At 51.5% G+C, this 21,490-nt stretch overlaps 2 pseudogenes across 2 annotated transcripts in view; one reads left to right on the forward strand and one right to left on the reverse strand.

The window, feature by feature from the left end:
- LOC308610914 (centrosomal protein of 78 kDa-like) overlaps nucleotides 1-21,490 on the forward strand; it is a 558,473-nt pseudogene that overhangs the window by 350,583 nt on the left and 186,400 nt on the right. The window lies entirely within an intron of this gene.
- On the reverse strand, nucleotides 1,706-18,697 carry LOC308610907 (BCL-6 corepressor-like; annotated as a pseudogene). Its single transcript, XR_014017860.1, has 9 exons — nucleotides 18,520-18,697; nucleotides 12,876-13,109; nucleotides 10,859-11,113; nucleotides 5,792-5,958; nucleotides 4,506-4,641; nucleotides 4,342-4,360; nucleotides 3,982-4,059; nucleotides 3,655-3,811; nucleotides 1,706-1,997 (listed from the first exon to the last, which is right to left on the reverse strand). The product of XR_014017860.1 is annotated as a BCL-6 corepressor-like (transcript).

Genomic DNA, 21,490 nt, shown 5'->3' on the forward strand with positions numbered 1-21,490 from the left:
CAAAAATTAACTGCCCTCTGTATCAATATATTAATGTGTTTCAAGCACATATGTTTTCATGAAAGTTTAAACATAAAATCACCTTTAAGATCTAGGCCATGTGATCTGCTCCATGCCATGTCAGAATACACCCCGTGAAGTTTACTTGTCTTAAGTGTGATAGAATTCTTTATACCTTGACAAATAACTAAAAGGAAAAAAAAAACCCACACACACAATAAGATGAAGAGCCTATACATTTGTCAATCTTGACTTATTTGCTTTTCTTGAGTCAGTTGGAGGTTTATAGCCACATTCTCAAAATCATTAACTACAATCTTCCCAAACAGGTAATTGACGAACAGATGCATTCTAAAACTTGTCAGTAACAAAGTGCTATTCCACTTTACAGCAACAGTTTAATTTTACTTAGATACTAAAACTGAATACACTGAATACTGCAAACTTGATTCCCAACCACTCAGCAAAGTACTACATACCTTTTCAGATATAGAAAAAAAAAGAAAAAGCATACGATTCTTCCTATTTTCATTTCCAAAGATACATCCCAATCTTAATGATCAATCAGCGATTTAAACGTCAACTATAAACCCAGTATACTGCTGCTATGCAGTGTACTAGAGCAATAGAAGAGAGAGGACCTCAAACCCTCTGTTCCCTCAAATTCAAAGGCAGGCTTCCTGACCCCTCCAGACCACTACTGGACACAGGGAAGGCACACTAATGTTTCAGGACCCCAACCAACAGTCACCTGCTTTGTGATTACTTCCATGACACACCCTCACCAACACCACTGAGTTTGCTGCTCCTATGGGACGTTACATGTATTTACTAATTTAACACATACCACAGTGCATCATAATTATGATTTCAGATAGATGTTCTAACAATTGAAAGAGAATGATGACTTTTTTGCTCTTTACATCTTGCTATTTCCCTTCCCATAATATTTCTTGAAGCAAAACCATAAAATATACACAAACACAAAAAACAGAAAATATACAAAACGTGAGCTTTGCACCTTAATGCAAACTTAAGTAAAATTAGTTCTGAGAGTATCCAGCATGACAAACTTCCATGGTAAAAATGAGAATGGACCAAGGTTTGAGCAGGTACAGGAGACAATCCAGGCATGAACAACACCAAGGAAAGGTAGACAGGAAGTAACATGGTGTGTAGGAAATCACGACACCAGTCTGATGGGAAGAGACTTAAACAAGACTGAAACTCACTTTCTAAACCTCCATCTCCAATTGGACAATTCGCAGGACACAGGTGCACCAAAGTGGCCAATTTATTCAATCCCTTTAATATGGAGGAGGAGTTTAAAATTTTACTGGTTTAATTTGCCCCAAAAGCAACTCTCAACAGTTATGGCCTCTGTCATCGGAGCTTTGTATGAAATTAAGTCAAAGTGTGGAGCTCCTTTGCCTTTTTTTTTTCTCCTTAAAAAAGAAAAGAAACAATTGTTCCGAGTAAAAACAAACATATTCCAAAGCATGTGTACACTGAAAAGTAAAGAAACTTTATTAACAACTTCATAAAAACTGACTTAAAATTTTAAAAAGAAAAAAACATGTTTTGAAGTCCTTCCGACTGGAGTTGTGTCTCATCGTGTCCTTTCTTTACAGAAATAGTCGTATTGTGACACATATGCACAAGGATTAACACCATGACACACTGTACATGGTGGGCCCCGGCGAGCTCACCAGGCGTCGTCTGAGTCCAGGTCTCTGGGGAGGATCCACTCCACAGATGAGCCCAGCAGAGTCTGAAGCTCGTTCGTGAACTCCACCAGATCTAAGAGCTCCTTACTTTCCGGATTAAAGGACTCCAGGTCTTTGGGGCAACAGAATAAGAGACTTGCTGACACTTGCCGGCAGAACTCAGCCTCCGCGATGGTGACAATTTCCACATTTGGGAAATTGCAGCGGAATATGCAGGAGGACATTTGCAGTTTCTTGAGCAGGTCTGAGAGCAACAGCCAGTTACGAGGCCTACACCAGAGAAAGGACAGTGGTTTGAGTTTCCGGCAAAATTAGAGGCGCTCCCAACTATGAACTACCCGTCTCCTGGCGGTGAAAGGGCCTGCTACTTCCACTTTGATTACCCCACCCCCAACCCACTTCTCACTGTCCTTAGAAGATCTACTTCTTCTTTTTCTTTTTTAATTTTATTTATTTATTTATTTTTGGCTGCGTTGGGCCTGTTGCTGCGCACGGGCTTTCTCTAGTTGTGGCTCACGGGCTCTAGAGCGCAGGCTCAGTAGCTATGGCGCACGGGCTTAGTTGCTCCGTGGCATGTGGGATATTCCCGGACCAGGGCTCGAACCTGTGTCCCCTGAACTGGCAGGCGGATTCTTTTTTTTTTTTTTTTTTTTTTTTTTTGCGGTAGGCGGGCCTCTCACTGTTGTGGCCTCTCCCCCTGCAGAGCACAGGCTCCGGACGCGCAGGCTCAGCAGCCATGGCTCACGGGCCCAGCCGCTCCGCGGCATGTGGGATCCTCCCAGACCGGGGCACGAACCCGTGTCCCCTGCACCGGCAGGCGGACTCCCAACCACTGCGCCACCAGGGAAGCCCGGCAGGCGGATTCTTAACCACTGTGCCACCAGGGAAGCCCGGAAGATCTACTTCTAGCGGGGGAACTCTGGACTCATGTGCATGTGTTAAGAGACCACCTAGGGCGGATCAGCCAACTTAGACAAAAGCAGGAGCAGCGCCCCTGAATGAGCCTCGTTGCAGGCCACCCCAGTGCTGCCTTGGCTCTGGCCACAACTCAGGTCACCCCTCTCCAAGTAAGTGCGCCCCGTTCTACTCACTGGGGAAAACCAGTCTGTATTCCAACCCAAGGGAGATGGCAAACACCTCTTTGACCTCTCCTCTCCTCCGGCCCTCACGGAGAGAGCATGAGAAACACTCGAGGTCACCTGGCTTTCCTTTCCTTTCCCACACCTCCAACCCGCCCCTCAATGCTGCCGGGAGTGAGGCTTTTTCGAGAAGGGAGGAGGTACAATCCTTCCTGATACCCTGCCACGCTTTATCATCTCTATCCCGAATACAATGTCACCACAAAGGCAGACACGTTCCCAGCCTCAGAGTCCAAGGAGGATGCTACTCCTTAAGCACCGGGGTCAACACACAGCAGAGCAAGATGTCCTGATGGGTTCACTCCGAAGGGTTGGTCATTGGGCACAGTGGCCCGACCGTGGGGACAAGACTCGATCTAAGCAAATCTGAAGACACATAAGATCCCAGGTGCCACATACGGCTTTCTCTAATCTTATACGAGAAGACGGTACACATCAGTATCGTCCCGTGGACCTCACGCGCCTTGGACGGCCCCTATGGTAGCCGTTTGGGGTGGATCCCTTCCCCAAGAGTTTACTGACTGAAACTGTGCAATTGCAGTCGCTGACTCCCGTGTCCTTTGGGCTCTAGGGGTGTGTTCCAATGAGGGCAGTTGGCTGGGGAGCCCTCCCACCCCACAAACTTTTCTGGAAAAGTTCCACTGCATTATGTGAGGTCGGTGGACACTTGGTGAGGGATTCACTCACCCCCCAACCCAGCCACCCTCATCTGCTGAAGGGGATTTCTAACTCCTGCCACCCCACAGAATAGCTGGGCTGGCTCTAGACCACATGCTGGCCACGCTCACCCCTGAGCGACGGACACCTGGACGTTATAACACGACAAAACGGGGTCTTCGGAAAATTCAAACTCCAATAGGTCACCATAGGCCTCGTTGCTGTCATCCTGGTCCTCCGGTCGTGGGGGATTTGCTAAAACATCGTAACCACTTTCATCATCTGGTTCTAACCGGGGGGGGGCGGCAAACAAGAGAGAGGTCAGTAAGCTGGAGCAAGATTCCAGCTGTTCGCCAAAAAGGACCCTGGAAAAATTCTTTCCCAAGCCAAGTCCTGCTCACAGCATCACCCCCACCCCCACCCTCACAAGCCCAGCTGAAACGAACAAGGCTGCTCACCACACACACAGCTGCCAGAGAACTCCGAAGAGCAACCGGGGCTACCGTCGTCAGGAGTCTGCAGGTTATTTAAACAGTCTGCAGAGAGAGGGGGAGAGAGAGAGAGAGAAAAAGAAACAAGATAACACCTGCTGGTAAGAGGCAAATGCTGCTGGAGTTCGGGAACATCTCACGCTGGGGCTGGTGTCACCTCCTGACAAGTCCCACTGCACACGCCTCCAGGTATCTGACTGAAACCTCCCCACGCGTCCACCCGCCTTCCTGAGGGACTGCCCGGCTCACCGCCCCAGCCTGCCAAACAAAAGCTAACCTGGCTAGCTAAGAGTTTTCCAGCCCCCCACCTCGCAAAACTAAAAGTACGTATCTCTTCTTTGACAGACTAACGTTGGGCCGCTTTTCCCAGTAAAGGGTCACTTAGAGTAAACGGGGGGTGGGGGTAGGGGGAACCCAGGTGAAAGGCTGTGAAGTCACCGTCTAGATGCTTGAACAAGACCGCGTCTTGACCTCTGCCGTACCTGTTAGAACTTCTCCAGAAGTTCGCTGTGGTTCACTTTCTTGATGGTTCTACCTGAGTACGTAGCCAGGGTAGGATCAGCACCGTAGGAGAGGAGCAAGCGGACAATTTCGAGATGATCATTCTTGACAGCATCGTGGAGAGGCCTAGGAGAGGTGCGGGGGATTACACCTATGCACGCGATGCTTGCTTCTAAGGACACGGGGCAATATCGAGCGTGTGCGGCCAAGCCTCGTAGGCGCGCTATTTCACCGAGGAGGTGAGTGTACGGTCGCTGCGACAAATTACTCTGTTATTTCAACACATAACCCTTTACGGGACAGGTGAAGGGACCATCTCAGGCCTCATTCTTCAATGCAAATCTCTCTTAATGCATGGCCCAAGGAGGAACTCAGGCCTAGATGAAAACGTTTCCAATGAACTTAAATAGTGACAGACTGTAAGAAGGTAACGTACGGCGGGGTGGGGGGAAGAACCCCAGCATCACGGAAGCAGATACGACAAGCCATTGTTATACCATTACAAACAAAACCCAAAAAGTGCAGTTTGTAAAAGAAACTAGGGGCAAAGTGGAACCTCTCCTGAAACCAACTTGGAGATGAGTGATCAACCCTCTCGCCCAGAAGCAGTCGACAGGCAGGGCGAGTTCTCAGGAGGATACAGAGTCCTCCTGCCCGTATCCGCTGGGGTCAGGAACACTGACCGCAGTCCCATCCAGAAAGGATGCTATTTGAAAACCATGAGCCACCAAATACCTTACGGTTTTGCTAATGTTATGACCGTCAGGAAAGCCCCAGTGCCCTGCCTCATGGTGGCATCCCAGGTACAACCGGGAAGATGATTGGGCTGACTCAGACCTGGGCCTCTGGCCAATAAACCGAGGTCAAGGACAGAGTGGGGGCCAGGCCCGGGGATGTGGGTGGACACGGCAGGTCCTATCAAGCCAGTTGCCACTGGACCTGTCTGTACTCCTGCAACTTTCAACTCACATATATGTTCAAGATTGAGATTCAACAGACGCTGGTGAAGAGTCCAGGGTCTTAAAAGAGAACACCCCTGATGATTCATGCAGGCTCAACATTTTCAGGGACTTCTGTCCATAAGAGCGTCACAGACTTTTAAAGTTCTATGTAAATTTGCCAGAAAGATCTGTCCGATTCCATTCTAGAGGACTCCGCCATCAGTGTGCTTACATGGCACTCACTCTCCATCTTTCCTTCTGGGGTTCCCCGCACACCCTGAGAACCACTGGCTATGCCCCAAAAGGGCCAGGCCAAGAGCAAGACCGCCACTGACCCGGTTCCATCCTGGGCACTGCAGTTGACATCGGCGCCATATTCAAGGAGGTGTCGTACGATGTTGAGCCAACCTCTTGCACAAGCCTCGTGCAGGGCACAGTAACCCGCGTTGTTGCAGTGGTTCACATCACAAATCTTGTTCTCCAGGCAGTACAAGACCACTTCCTACGGGGAGAGGAGAGGAGAGGAGAGGAAATACCATCAGACCACCATACAGTGAACCTTGTAAGGGTGACCTCCCCATAGCTTGGCGGTGCCCACTTTCAAAGGCATACATCCTTGGGGCCAAAAGCCCACCATGGCGCGGGGAGGCGGCAGGCATCCTGGTGGGGCATGAGAGTGTGTGAGAAGGGCTTGGAGATGCAGACAGTGTTGTCTAAGGCTCTGCTGCACCAGTGGCCTGGCCATGGGCAAGTTACCCTTGAACTTCTCCAAGCTTCCACAGGGCTGTTGAGAGGACGCATTCGGATAGCGATGGAAGCCCTCAGCCCAGGGGCCGACGTGACCAGTACAGAGGTGTCACGGCTGCTAACATCTTAGATGACACATTGCCAAGCACAGACCATTCTCACTTGATGGGTCTGTTCAGTCAGTGGCAGTGGACGATAACACAAGTTTAGATAAAAGTATGGATGACCAACACTTAAAGAGAGCTTAAATCAGCCGGAGAACATTCCCCAGCTTAGAAAAGCAGGGACACCCAGGTCAGCTACATCCTCGCGCCCCCTGTTAAGACCCCAAATCAGAACCTAGGACTCAGATGCTCTTGTCTGTATGTTAAGTAGACTTAAAGAGAAGCTCTCTCCCTCCATCCTCGAGGAATGACACAAAATGCCTCCAATAACCCCACCCTCAATTTTGCCTCACTCCACCCTCTCGGGGCAGAATCAGTCAAAAAATTTCATATTTACTCAAGTTAATGACAGGAACCTGATAAACCACAGGCTGCAACCTCCACATTTCAAGAATCAAATAAAACGTTCACCGCCCCCCCACCCCCACCCCCGGAGATGTTCTGTGTCAACACTGTGCATTAGAATCACTGTTATTAACCTTCTTTCTTTGGCTTGTTAAAATATTAATATGAACCACTCCCAGTAAGCAGAGCAGGAATTTATTCAATGTTTTATTACCTTAAGAAAGTTTTCAGACACATGGAAAGCATTTGCCAACAGAAAACACGTTATACTGTTTATACTGGGTAAGTCGTGCCCAGCAGAGAGCCGGCAGGTTCTGAGAGCTGGGAGTAGGCAGAACGTGCATGTGGCCCAGCACATGGTCTGCTGGGTAAGGGGGGATGAGATGGGGTCAGAACAGGCCTCCTTGTGACATCTCTCAGGTAACTCATCTGTTAAACCCAAAAAGGGGGTCATTCTAGCCGCCCATAAGTACGAGATGGGTTCTGTAAAACCTTTTATGCCCTTTGGAGGACACACCAATCAAAGGGGACCACTCACTTGGGAGTGAACTAGAATGTTCCATTTGCTTACCACATGAACCTAATGGGGCATGCTGGTAAACCTGGCCATCGGTGCCCTGTTACTTCAGGTCACTGCAGCAGCTCCCTTCCAAAACAAGAGGAGGAAGAGAAAACGCATGCCAACGAATGCATTTCTCCGTTTACATCCCAACCTGCCAGAAAGCCCACAATCCTCTGGGCTCCCAGGCCACCTGCCCCGAGCCCTGGTATCCAGGATACCGCATGAAGCTGCTGCTCTTTTAGCAGGCCTTCACTAGCCAGACTTGAGTGGACGGCTGCAAGCTAATGAGTTGTGTGCCCCAGCCAGGGAGAGGCCCTGTCACGTGGCTCTGGGATCAGGTCTGAACGCCACCAACTGCTGTGCACACATCAATTTACTCAACCCAGGGTTTATTTGCTGTGACAATCATGGCCTTCACCTGGAAACCTTCATCACTACTAGGGCAGATTCAAGGGTACCTAGAAATGAAAGGCCGTCCAAGCTGATGGGTAAGTCAACTCTCTTCTCCTGGAAGATGGCAGCAGAGGCAGCAGTAGCCCCACGACCAGGTCAGACTTTTTGCCACGGGCTGTCCTAACTCAACCACGTTGATCCCACTATTTACACAGTGCTTCTCATTTCCCCAGATGAGGACGTCTTCTGTCACCCACAGGAACCCAGGAGCTACCAGGAAAGGAAGGTAGTACCATCCTCATTCAACACTTGGAAACTGAGGCCCAGAGATATTAAACCCCAAGTTCAATTAACATGAAGTACTAGACCTATAACTCAGGTCTTTGGTACCTGGTCAGCTGGGAAGATTCAAAAGGCCCCAGAGGGCCCCAGTTAGAGGGATGCAATCCAGCTGTGACGAGCATCCCACAGGCCTCCTCTGCTGGGGGTCAAGTGGGCTAACTACACTCTCCTAGCTAGGAGGGTGATGGCCTCTAAATGGATGGCAACCATCGCCACCAACACTTTCTCTAACTGAAAGGTGAAGAGGCGGGGCGAGTCTGTCGACGCAACACATTCCTTGGTTTATTTTCTCCGCTAGAAATAAACGGGAGTGTCTGAAGGGCAGCCCAGCCATTCCGGAGCATAGTCAAACTGCTTTTGTCGGACAGCTCTCTGTTCAGTGGCTATAAGCCGAATGCCATTACCCGCAAAATGTAACCATAAAGGCCATAAGCCCGACGTTGTTAATTAATTAAATGCCTCATTAACTTTTTAAAAAACATGACTTATTCAATTCATAGAAAATTTAACCATCACCGCTAAAGGCACAAGCATGTGGTTGCACATGGGCGTTTTAGCCTAAGAAATAGAAGCCTTTTTCCCAGGAGGGAAAGGTTTGAGGTCTTTGGCCACGCAAGTGATCTATTTAACGCGGATCTGAAGCCAGAGTGTGTTTCTAAACTTCCAGAACCAGATTATCATGACATAAAGATCAGACAGCCTTTATACTGCACATGGTATCTTTGGCTAAGCAGAAGAAAATAACCAAGAATGCTGAAGACAAAACTTCAGGAAAACCCTCCCAAACCACACGCTTATCTGCTTAAGCAAACTGTCCTTCAATTTGAAAAGGTTGAAGCTGCCACATCTCCCAACTGGGCCTTCATCCCAACATTTAAAATTCTGCCCAGAGAAATCCCAGAAATTTCTGCCCAGAGAAATCAAAGTTGAAAGCATTCATCTACTTGTCACAATGTTCAGCATCAACACTGGTGATCTGTGGAATCTACATATTGAAATTTACATTTGAAGAAAAAAACAAATCCGACCCTAAACATTCCCAAGGCTTCCTGTGCAATCAAAGGCCAGGTAGCCTAAAAAAGGATGGATCAAGTGCCCCTTGGTCCAGGCCTCAGAGCCACCAAACCAAAATGGAAACTGTCTTAGAGGACCAACGAGGGTCTTTTGACGTCTCTGGTCCCAAAGGGAGGCTGCTGGAAATGATGCCAAGTTCACAGGTGGGGCTCGGAGCCCCGCCCTCCACGGCGGGTGCAGCAGCACCCCGCCCCTCCATCTCTAGCATTTGCTGGAAGTGGGAGTCTACTTTCTCAACCCTAACCCAAAAGTTGGGGTTAGGGGTCTCCCCCCCACCTCCAGCGTTTGCTGGAAGCAAGGAGACTATCTTCTCAACCACGGGGGGTCTAGCTCCACACTATGTGCAACATCTGCTCTGTCCTCCTAGGAGCCCGCTCTCAGCTCTTGGGAAACCAACTGGGTGCTCCTTGGACTTCACCTGCAAGTAACTGCGCTAACTACCACAAAGTGCTCTCTAGCTAATGGAGAGGTCTCCAAGAGACGTGCAGATATAAACAACAGCACATTCAACCCACAACAACAACAAAAAAACACCCCAAACTAAGCATAGCCCTAGTGCTTCCAACTACCCACCCACAGTCATGCCTTAGGGCCAAGGCAGGCACACTTCCAAGGGCTCACGGCACTATGGACCGGGGTGGGGGGACACGACGGGAGACGGGGGACAGGGACACAGAGCTGGCTGAGGGTGTGGGCGCCAGGGCTCCGGGCCAGCCTGGGTCCTGCCACCCCAGTGCTCAGCCACACCTCCACGCTCAGCCTGCTGCACCGCGTTTTACTGTCACCATTCAACTCCCAGAAGGCTGATGCCAGCACAGAAAAATGCCTTTGCCCTGTGGGCTATTACATCACAATTGCTACTGACAAGTATGGTGGGGGAACTGCACAGGGCAGAGAGAGTCATCTGTCTCACAGAGGTTTTGAACTGTCAAAAGGGCAATTCCAGTGTGAGCCAGTCTTGCTGAGGAGCGTGGTGGGCTGTGGAGCACTGCTGGATTGCTACCTGTACGGGTATCAGCTAACCCCTCTGAGGCTCAGTTTCCTCATCCGAGAGTGGGCTAGTACGCGTTACTCCCAAGTGAACATGTTAAAAGGGTGAAAGGAGTTACTACAGATCACACGGGCTTAGGCAGATATCAGCTATCTTTCTATGTTGCTCTAGCAATAGAGGCCATCACTGTCATCAGCCGTGCTGGGTTGGGATACAGCAGTGTGGACAGGGAGTTTTGTGCAAGGCTCAACCCCTGCTCCCCGCCCATCAGCCTTCGGCTCCCGTGCCCTCTCAGAAAGAGACTGCTCAGGTCTGCCCCACTCCCACCCCTACTCTGCACAGACACTTCCCACCCGCTACCCCACAGGGGCATCACTCTGCCCCAAACAGCACAAGTTAGTAGAGCTAATAACTACTCTCCTTCTTGCTATTCAGAATCCAAAAGGGCTCATTAAAATTCCCCTGGTCGCCAAGCCCTGGGTTAGGTCAGATTTTATATCAGAGATAAGTGAGCCAGACTGGCCGAAGCAGCCTACCTGCCTGAACGGGAACGGAACATCAGAGAGGCCTGCCTTTCTTTTCACACCACGACTGAACAAGCCACCAAAGAGCCCGCAGTGTGAGCGGGAGCCAACGCAAACACCCTGCTGGAACACCCAGCCCAGCCCGCCACGTGGAGGGGGCTGGGCTCTGAGACCCGCCCCCCATCCCCAGCCAGTGTGTCCCCCACCCAAGGAGCAGCAGCCGGCGGATCCTGATCCGGGGCACCCACAAGGATGCTCACCTCGTAGCCAAGCCGGGAGGCCTGCTGTAGGAGGGTCTCGCCCGCGTTCTTATTGACAATAAGTCTCCGCGCTTCCGGTGGCATCGGGCGGGACTGGGTGGTCTCTGGAGGGGAGCTTGAGCATGTCAGCTGCGAGGCGTGGGAAGCTGGTAACAATTGCTGCAAACGGTCCAAGGGCTTCTGGTCCTGCTTGGCCGGCGAAAGATCATAGTCGGAACTGGGCTCAGGCCGCTTTCAAAATCTCCGGACGGTCACCTATCACAAAACCAGGCAGTGCACACATTTCACGCTGTCCTTCCACCCCCCACCTGGTTCGCCTCCTCCCTGAGTTACAAAGCTGAGTGGAGGAAAGCACTTTTCCTCCTCTCTGTCTGGGGGAGGCGGGGCGCGAGGAAGGGGTTGCATTTTTACTCGCTGGAAACTTCACCGCCACCCAGGAGACACGTCCCCTAGGAAGGGGCAGGGACGTTTTGGGGGGAGGGGTTCAGGAAAAGGAAAGCTTTGTCCCCAGAAGCAGAGAAGTAGGCAGGCGGGATGTGCCTGCATGGGCCCGGGGGGCGGGGGAGAGCCAGGGGCAAGAGGTACCTTGCCATCCGCATTGTCCACCTAGGAGTCCCCTGGCAGCGGCAAGCCCCGCCTGGGCTCCTGAGGGATCAAATGCTTGGTTTTGCACGGTCGCTTCCCGGATGGTTTCTCGCTGTTGTCGGTGTATTGCTGCGGCAGGGGCGAAGGCTGCCGATCCATTTCTTCGTCCATGCACAGCACATCTGTCAGGGGAGAAGAAGCGGGCGTTACACAGTTGTAGCCGGTGAGGAAACAAAAGCCCATTGTTAGCACTGATCGTTGGAGCAGCTTCAGTTTTTAAAGATATACCAATTATGTTTTCAAAGCACTAATATTTTAATCATCCCACATTCAACCGGCAAATAGGCTAACCCACGAAACGCCAAATGGCAAGTCGCTTCAAAGGGCCGCAAGAGAGGGCAGAAGCCAGCCCTTCGTGCGCTCCCGGCCCCACCCGTGGGGGGCCTGGGTGCTCGGGACAGGGCGACTGGGGACAGCCTGAGGCTGGAATGAGGGCACTGACAAGCGCCCGGGGTCACTCAAGACTTCCCTTCCTGCCCAGCCGCGGGCTGGGTGACGAGGAGCAGCCCAGGAAATCGAGCTCCCGCCTCACTGTCCATTCCATAAGGAAGTGTGCAGGCTGAAAGGACCTCAGGAAGAAAACTCCCCGCTCGCCACACGCTACTCTTGTCAACTTGGATGGCCCTCAGGTCCCCTCCAGGGCCGTTTCCCACAGAGGGCGGGTGATCCAACCTCCAGGAGCGCCCCCCGCCCCGTGCGTACCTTGTTCATTGTCACTGCATTTAAGGGACTCCTCCAACCAGCTGCTGTTGCTTTTGGCCTCTGCCCTTTTCCTGCCAGGTTTCTCTTCGGAGATGCTATTGCCCTGGGGGGTGACCGCAGGCTGAACCGCCTGGGTCACTTCCTTCCTGCCCTGCCGGCCAGGTTTGCTCTCTGCTCCCGACGTTCTCTAAGGTGCAGCAAGCGGCGCTGCTTTCTGGGATGGAGCCCTGTTAATTCAATGCACACCTCAGGTTGGTCAGCTCACTATAATGTGGCTCTTCTAAGTGGTTAGAGGAACTGTTTGTCATTTCCCTCTCAGGCCAGTCAGCTAATGGAGAAATAACTACAAATTAAAGAAGAAGCCCCCCAGGGCGAGGCGGGGGGGCGAACAAACTGTCTTACACATCACTAACAGGGGTGGGGGAGGGGAGGGGTGTGGTCACTGTGTTGGCTGGAACTTGTCACCAAGTCTCGGGAGGGGGCCTATTTGCCTTTGGCCACCTTTGGGCTCCAGCCCCGGCACCTCGCTTTGGGGGGGTGGGGGGTGGGAAGGTGTGAGTGGCTCCCCCCAGGGCTCCAGGGTGGGACTGGAACTTTCCACTGCTCCGCTCCAGGACTTCCGAAGGGTGCCCTGCGGGCCTGAAGCGACATCGAGCTCACCTTTGCAGACCCGTTTCCGCTTGGCTTTCAGCAGAGTCCTCGGGGAGCACAGTGGTCTCAGTGTGGTTCCTATTGCCAGACACCTTGCGCTTTCTGTTCAGCCGGAGGGTGGGGCTGCGTGACGCGTCCGGGGCTGCCTGGTCGGCGGGGGACTCTCTGGGGGGCTCCGTGTCCATGTCCTCAGGAAGATCACTGTCTTCTGGGGCTTCGAAGGGGTCAGGTTTGCTTCCATCATAACACTCCCCTAGGGGAGGGGAGACAACCCGGAAAGAGGGAACAAAGGTCACCAGGAGCAGGCAGGACCCCCATGCCCAAGGCAATCTGCTACCAACAGACCACCCCCCTTTGGAGACCAGGGGCCTCACACGCTGGAAGCACAAAACCCTCAGAAAGACGTCCCAAAGGAAGGACAGCTGAACACAACCAGCAAAGAAAGCAGAAAATGAGGCGCGTAGCCCACTCACAATCCATCCTTCAAGGGTCAAGGTGAGGCATCTACACCATCCCTCTATAGGCATGTGAGATCACTCCCTAACTGCTTAACTCTCCAAGGTGGCTTACTTTTAAAGGGGGGGTGAGTGACCTCACAGTAAGATCCAACCAATCAGGGCAGAGCTACAAATGACTATGGAAACAGCTGCTAGTCAACAAAAAAGGCTGATGTCATCAAGAGACCAAATAGCCCCCAACTGCCATGTACACAGACATAGCACCAATGTTCACTTGGGTCAGCAGGGGCGAGGGTGAAGAAAAAGGGTACGGAAAGAATGGTGGGAGGCTGGGAAGCTGGGGAGACCAAGGCAAGAGGAGCCTGGCAAAGGGAAAGGAAAGGCTTCCTGGTGCACACACAAGGGTCAAGGGCAATTTCAAAGAACTCAACCAGATTGCTACAAGTCCGTCTGTCCTCCTTCCACACCCGTGGGGGGAAAAGCATTTCACTGCCATCGAGCGGCTGCTCCTAGTTCCTGTCTAGGAAGAAGGCCTTCAGTGACACCAGTCACCCACCTGGCACGTCTCCACGCCTTCCTTCCCAGGCAACAAGCATCTAAGGACATTTCAAAGACAAGACTCCAACCCCCTTCGTGGGGGTGGGGTGGGGGGTTGCGGCGGGCAGGGCTGAACTGCTCACACCTCAGCTCCGCCTGTGTTGCTCCTGCCCCCTCTGCTCAATCTAGCATCCACTTGGGGCTTTTCCTCCAATCACCCCAGCCTAACATCACTCCTCACTTTTGCTCTAGCCAAAGAAACAGTTCAACTGCTTTGCTAGTCACATTGTTTCTAACACACAAATAATTCCATAATGATCACTGTGCTGTTAAAGAGTTCCCCGAAGATGACCCTGTGTCCATCACCGGCCGGGGGCGTGGGTGGGTGTATGAGTTTGGTATTTTGTTAACACCTGAGCTAAGCTCCCACAGCCCGTTTTTCTAGATGAAATCATGGACACACCCCTCACATGCTGCTCACATTCCTCCTCCTCTCCCTAGACCACTTCAAGTATCACTCCCACTTCGGCCCAGCCGGCTGGTCCCCTGATCAGCCTCTCTTGGGGGGCATTCCCAGCATTTAATGGCAGCCAGTTGTGGGGATGAACCTCACCCTGGCCTGGGCTAGCCTGACCTGTGTTCTCAATGGTGGAACACACTTAGCTTTTCTGCAAGGGTATCCCAAGGTGGGAGAGATCCCCATCTACTCTTGCCGGAATGGTGGAATCACCCCAACCGCGAGGGTCTCCTGTCATGGCAGCAGGAGAAACCCCAAACTCCTGGCCTGTGCTTACGGGTGATGCAGCCCAGGCTACCGCAGGCCCGGTGAAGACGGCGTGCTGCAACTCTCACTCGGGCTGCTCTGTGACCCTCTTAAACACTCGGGCAGGAATGGCGCCGCTTTACAATTCGGCCCCCTTCACTTGTAAAGTGGGAATGTTACTGCTAGCCTCCCTCCAGGGTGGGCTTCATAATCACGGGCCAGGCTAAGCATAGAGAAAGGCTGGAAAAATCCCTTTAAGCAAAGGATGCCAAGACTTTCAGACCAGCCTGAATCTTAGGCCTGAAATGTAGGAAATTTTAAGAGGTGAGCCCTGCTGGTTACACCATTGGACTTCTCTGGTCCAATCTGCTCCAATCAGCCTTCCCTAAAAGCTCCGTGGGAGGGGATCCATGGAGGAACGGAAGGGCTACCTTAAGAACCTCCATGTCCAATTTGAAAGTTTCTTTTTCCAAACTAGGTCCATCCACCCTTCCCCCAACCCCGGAGCCTTTTAGGGCAAAGATCTCAATTCCCCTCAGCTAAGGCCCCCCAAGACCTTACGCTAGTGTGACCTTACCCAGGCCAGTAATAACCCTGAAGGACACCCACCCCGACTGCCCAAGATGCCCATGGCCACCAGCTATGGGGTAGAGGCTCCGTGTCACTTGGAGCTTCTCAAAGACTGTTCTAACCACGACCCACAGGAGGATGACCCTTGAGGGCAAAGGAGATGGGGAGATAAATAGATACACGGGGATCCTAACCATCAGGCTTTGCCATCATTGCTACTTTTGGCCCTTCTGAAAGTGGGAAGCCATATGCCCTTGGTCACCCAGTCTAAGCAAGATGTGCACGTGGTCCCTGCAGCATGGTCCTATGACTCACAGCACATATATCCCAAATTCATTATGGCTGTACCATAGCATCACCTCACAGAAGCATCACCTTACAGAAGCATCACCACAGCAACATTTACAAGTCACTGTGGCAGCAAAGCACCCTCACCACTGTTGAGCCATGCCCAGTGAGGCCTAAACAAGGTGAGAGGGTTCTGACCTGCTGGAAGGCTCCCCAGGATTAAAATCCCCTTCTCTGTAGCTTAACTATAATAGCACCTCCAGTCAGGGCTAACCTTGTTCAAAGTTACACCCGCTACACAAGGAGTGCAGGGGATCTCTGTTCCAAAGTAGTTTACAAACGTGCAAGTGCTCAGCTGGAAGAGAAGTTCCCTGAGCAAAGAAGTTTCATGAAGCCCCTCGACTGAGGCTTCCTCCAGCTCCTGGCCAGGCACTGCCACTGAGCAGGTCCTAGGCCTGTCCCAGCCAAGTGGCTGGCAAGGGAGATGGTTACTCCAAGTTTGAGAAGGAAGGGACCAATGCCTCCTTGCCCCGCCCCATCTTCAAATGCCGCTGAGGGTACCTAGTGATGAACTTCCAAGTCTGAGGAACCTCCAAACTCATTTGGTGAACTTCCAAAATAAAAATTTCACTCAGCCACCCATGTGATCATAAAGAATAAATGAGTATCTCGGCCACTGTGTTTTCAAGTTAATTTCTTTTTTAAACAAGCCCCTAGCAACAAGATGCACCCGCACCAGGACAACCAGGGCTGCGCAAACAGCACCCACACCTTAGAAGCTCTTGGGCCCTCCATGGGTAGGGGCTGCCTCAGAAGGGGGAAGGCATCTTGAAGGCGTCCTGGACCCTCTCTGGGACCCCTGCCCGCCCCAAATCCCCGCCCCAGCTCCCATGTGCTCACAGCTCGGCTCTCGGCCACACCGACACCCATGAGAAGGACCTGAGCCCATATCAGCTCAAGACATGATGGCCGAAGAACAAGAAGGCCCATTTATATCCAGCTGAATGGAATGAACACCTGCTGTGCCTTGGATGTGGAGGCCGTGGTAAGAACAGTGGCCCCTTCAGGTCACCTTTCCTGACCAGCTATTTACAAACCCCACGTCTCTACAAGACAGGGTGGGTGGGGAACCCACCTCCATTGCCCCAACCTTACAAACGGAGCCCCTCACCTTCCCCAACCCTTCTCCTGCCCTCCCATGGTGGCCATTCATGGCTCACTGGGCCATGTCCCGGGTGCTCCAGGAAGAGACCCGTCGGTCGGTCTGATATTGGAGGCAGGCGGTGGGGGGAGGGGGCTTTCGGAATCATCTGGGGCTCAGGCCCTGCTCCCCATCAGCCACACCGAGTTCTCGTCTCCACGCTCAGCAGGAAAGACTGGGAAGGACGCACACAAACGTCTCTGGGAAGAAGGGCGGGTGAGGCCACTGAGACGTGAAGGGCAGCGGCCACCCTGGGTTTGGCCACGTTGCTGGAGAAAAGGGTGAGAAGACTCGAGGCCGGTTAACTGTCCGCTCCCTTCCTCCAGCCTCCCTCACCGTCCACCCACAACAGGCAGATCCCCTCCTCAGAAAAGTGCAGCCCCGTGAACTTGGCCTTGCCCACTTTTACCACATCTCTCTGAGAAACTTCCCCAAGAGCTGAGTTATGAGGCCACTCGGGAGGGTAAGGGCTGCGTGTCAGCTGTGAGCACAGGCAAGGAGGGAGGCCTTCTTGCTGCTTCACTCCAGGGTGGCCTGGACCCTCCGTTTTTCATTCCAATCCCGAGGGGGAGGAGCTCGGAATCGTCTACTCCAGGCACATCAAGAGCCCCATCCCTCGGGTAAGGCCGCCACTGACTAGCCCCAGAAATCCCCTTCTACAGGAGCCACGTAGGACACACCGCTCCCGCTGTGGCTTACCCAGAACCGTGGCCACAGGCCTTTGTCTGACCCCAAAGATGAGCTGGGGGAGGGCAGTGCTCCAAGCAGCAGAGAGAAGCACACGCTGCTGCTGACCACAATTTGCCCGAACTGCATCAGGCACCCACGACCTAAGCGTGCGGGCGAACGCCGACCCTACGACTGGGTCCAAGGGCCTGGGCCTCCCAAACGTACCCACCACCCCCGACTGTCCCGTCTCAGGAGGATTGCACGCCCACCCTGTCCTCGACGTTCACCGAGGTGCCCTCACTCACCATCACCGGTGAGGTTTCTGGGGTCCGGAACAGGCTGCAGGCCACAGGCCACAAGCACGCACACTGAAGAAAGTGGGAGAAAGACCTCCACTTGCTGCCAACGCATCTCATTAGCCCAGGAAGTCTCGAGGGCAAAGCCCGAAGTCAACCCCAGTGGGGGAGCAGCTGAGGGGACCGCAGAGTGTGACTCGAGGCCAACACTAGCTTTCTCTCCAGTTCGGCCTGCAGAACAGAACACACCCGTCTGGTGGGAAGAACGGCCTCGTTGGTCCCACGGCCTGGGAGCGTGGTGTCAGCTCCTCATGGCTGCAAACGAGCCTCCACAGAACACAATGATGCTCATCTCTCTGGGGCCTTCATCAGCCCTCATCGCACTTGAACGAAACCTCTGCCTTTGGAGGGAGAGTCCGAGTACTCTCCACTCCCTCCCACAGGAGACTGTCACTCTGGAGGGTCTGGCTCTGGCTGCAAGTGTCATTCCACTGCTACCAAAAACCCGTGTCCGTACCTGCTACACAACAGAACACATACCTGCTACGCCGGAGGTCCTGCACTGCCATTCCTCTGCTCTACTGTATCAGACTATTACTAACTACAGGACTAGCATTGCTCCGGAAAAAGGAGACGCGTGCCAGGAAACAGCATTTCATAGGTGCTTCACTCCTGGATGCCGCAACGCTCCAAAGGACAACCAGCCTTGCAATCCACAGCTGGGAAGGGTGGCCAGAGCAGCCCGTTCTCCGAACAGCCAGCACCCAGACGCTGGGCCGTCGGAAGCGTATTGTTTCCTCTCACCTCCCTCGGCACTGGGAGAGGAACCGCCCCGTTCCCACCGACGTGGTACCACACGCGAGCCGCCTGGGTTCACTTACATCTCTCACTGTTGTTCTGGTCGGCAATGGCCTCCTCCGGGGCGACCGACTTTGGCTTTTTGTGCTGACTTCCTTTCAGCCTTTCCCAGTCAGCGGGGCTGAATTTGCGCACCTCGGAGTCTTTGGTCGTGGGGTGGCCACCTTCTCGCTCTTTCATCTCCAACTCTGAGAAGCGCATCACTGCACGCTACAAAGAGAACGGAGATGGAAAAAAGACACACCTTACCACCAAAGCTATTTCACTGCCCTTACCTTAAAGGAAAGTATCTTCAAAGAAAAGTTTGCCCAAAACCAACCACAATTTATGATACAACTGAGATATTTTAAAATTGAACGATAAAAACGTAAGAGTGTCTATGTGTAACTAGTCACACACTCTTTCTTCGTAAAGCCATATGTATGTAGAGATATATGTGGTGTGTATGTAAAGCCATACATACACTGTGGCATACAGACAGACATTCTCTTTCGAAGGTAAATAAAACAAAACAAAAACACAACGCAAAGAAAGCGAAACAAAAACACAACAGAAAAGAAAACAAATGCACAGTGAATAAAGACGACCATGGCCCACAAACTTCCCTTTGTATATTTGGAAATGAAATTTAACTCAAAAGGTTTATGGAAGATTCTACTAATAAAAATTTGAAGAACTGACCTCACAGTAAGCAGCGGGTAGACATAAAATACTGTCCTCTTGTAATCCTTCCATCTATGTAATTAAAATGGGCACTCAATGGATCATTTAGATAACTTCAGCCATTTTTATAAGCATAAACCAATTTTTTTCTTAACATTGCAAAACAATTTGTCTTTGTGTTTTAATTAAAAGTAAAATATCTTAAGGAAATTCCTATACAACATCTATCATTCACTAGCAAGTTAAATACATACTCTATCCCTTTAAGCAAGGTTTGTGTTTTTGTTTTGTTTGTTTGTTTGTTTTTTGGGTGGAAAAAAAAATTGCACGAATCTCACAGACATGCGGCCGCTACACACCTCCACCAAGTATCACGTAAGGCATTCTAAGCAGCGCTTTTAGGTATATTTGTTAACGTACAGTAACGGCAGAGAAATCAAAGCGACTGATAGGTAAATGTCATGCAGTCTTTTAGACATCCTTCGCAATAATTGAAACTTCCGTTATCAGCATTCGAGTGGAGTTCGCTTAAAATCTACAGAATAACTTCAAGTATCCACTTACGTCCCCTTACTGGACACATTTCAAACATTTAAATTATCCTAAGCTTCATTAACCAAATCAGCCCAGTGTCCTGCCCTATCATACCCCCGGCCCCCTCCTCTTCACACATTAAAAAAACCTGACAACTGGTCAGGCTCCTGAAATTCGGGTGGGGGGGGCTCACCTGCAATGCCCGCTCCTCCTGGCTGAGCTGACGGGAGTCTGCGTACAGTCCGGTAGCGACACACTTGAACCTGTCACCCACGTAACCAGCGGAGTTGGCGATTCTCTTTGCCAGCTTAGATGGCTTCGGTTTCAGAACTTTGCCATCGGTTGATCCTGCCTCGTCAGCTCCGTCTTTGGTGTAGGTGGGGGTGATGTCCACACTCGGTGGGGCACTGCCCACGCAAAATGGTTTGGGATCCTCTTGGGTTTTCCCGAACGTGACCGCAGAGCCGTCGCTCCCCAGGGTCGGCTCCAGGAATGGAGTCGAGACCGGCGTCGCCAGGTTCTCCTTGTTGGTTACCGCTGGAACATTCTCCTTGCTTAAGCCGGAAACTGGCTGGCCCGGAGCCTGTTTGAAAGTATACGCTTCGTGGAAGTCACTGATGCCCCCAACTCCTCTCTCAGGGCAATGAAATCCCGGTGTGGCTGTAGGGCCATATTTTACTTTTTTATTTTTAATATACGTTCACATGTTTCCATAAAGGATCCAAGGTGGCCCATAACGTAAGGACACACAATATTAGCTTTAAAAAAACATGAAAAAAAAAAAAAAAGGGAAATCATGATCCTGGAAATGGGTTGCATCCTTTTAAGGGGTGAGAATAACAGAATGAGTGAGCCAAAGATTTGGGAAAGGATCTCACATTTCCAAATGTCCAAATCTTAAAATTGCACCAAGTGGGAATGTAGCTATGGCAGTATTAACCTGAGAGAGCTCTATGATCGCTGTCTTTACTCATCACTTGGTTGCAAGGTTATAAACGACAGGGTAAGTGAAGGAGGGCAAGTAGACAGATAAGAGTCATTTCCTGATTCTCAAAAGAAGGGGCATCACCTAGGGAAGGGCACTCCAAAATCCTACAGGAATCCTCTTCATATACTAAATTTTCTAGGTGGCAAAAGTATCTCCTTTGACCCTAGCAGCCAGATGGAACTTAGAAAAGTAGTGAAAAGCTACTCAACTGAATGCAAGTCATATGACTAGGAGCATGTCAGTGAAAAGTTCAAGGGAAGATGCTGTGGAAGAGCAGTTCACCTTGTGGTTGAGCATCCTCAGAACGTGCAATGGGAGGTGCAGCACCTGCTCTGTCTCACAGGGACCCTCCAACCTCTAAACGCATCTTTCCTGGGAAGCTGAATTCAAAAAGTCAATTTTAAAAAAAGAAAGGGCTTCCCTGGTGGCGCAGTGGTTGAGAGTCCGCCTGCCGATGCAGGGGACACGGGTTCGTGCCCCGGCCCGGGAAGATCCCACATGCCGCGGAGCGGCTGGGCCCGTGAGCCATAGCCACCGAGCCTGCGCGTCCGGAGCCTGTGCTCCGCAATGGGAGAGGCCACAACAGTGAGAGGCCCGCGTACCACAAAAAATAAAAAAATAAATAAATAAATTTAAAAAAGATAAAAGTCTCTAGTAGAGAAATTGTATCAGAGCCTAGTATTAAGAGCTGTAGAGCCACAAGTTTCCCATGATACGGCCTTAGCAGAGGCTGTTAAGGCAGTGACAGAAAATTTGTACCGAGGGAAATAGCAGAAGAGTTTGCCTACAATTCACGAAAAGGATCCCTG

This window comes from Mesoplodon bidens, assembly GCF_964165515.1.
Source record: "Mesoplodon bidens genome assembly, contig: HAP1_SCAFFOLD_96, whole genome shotgun sequence".
NCBI lineage: Eukaryota > Metazoa > Chordata > Mammalia > Artiodactyla > Ziphiidae > Mesoplodon > Mesoplodon bidens.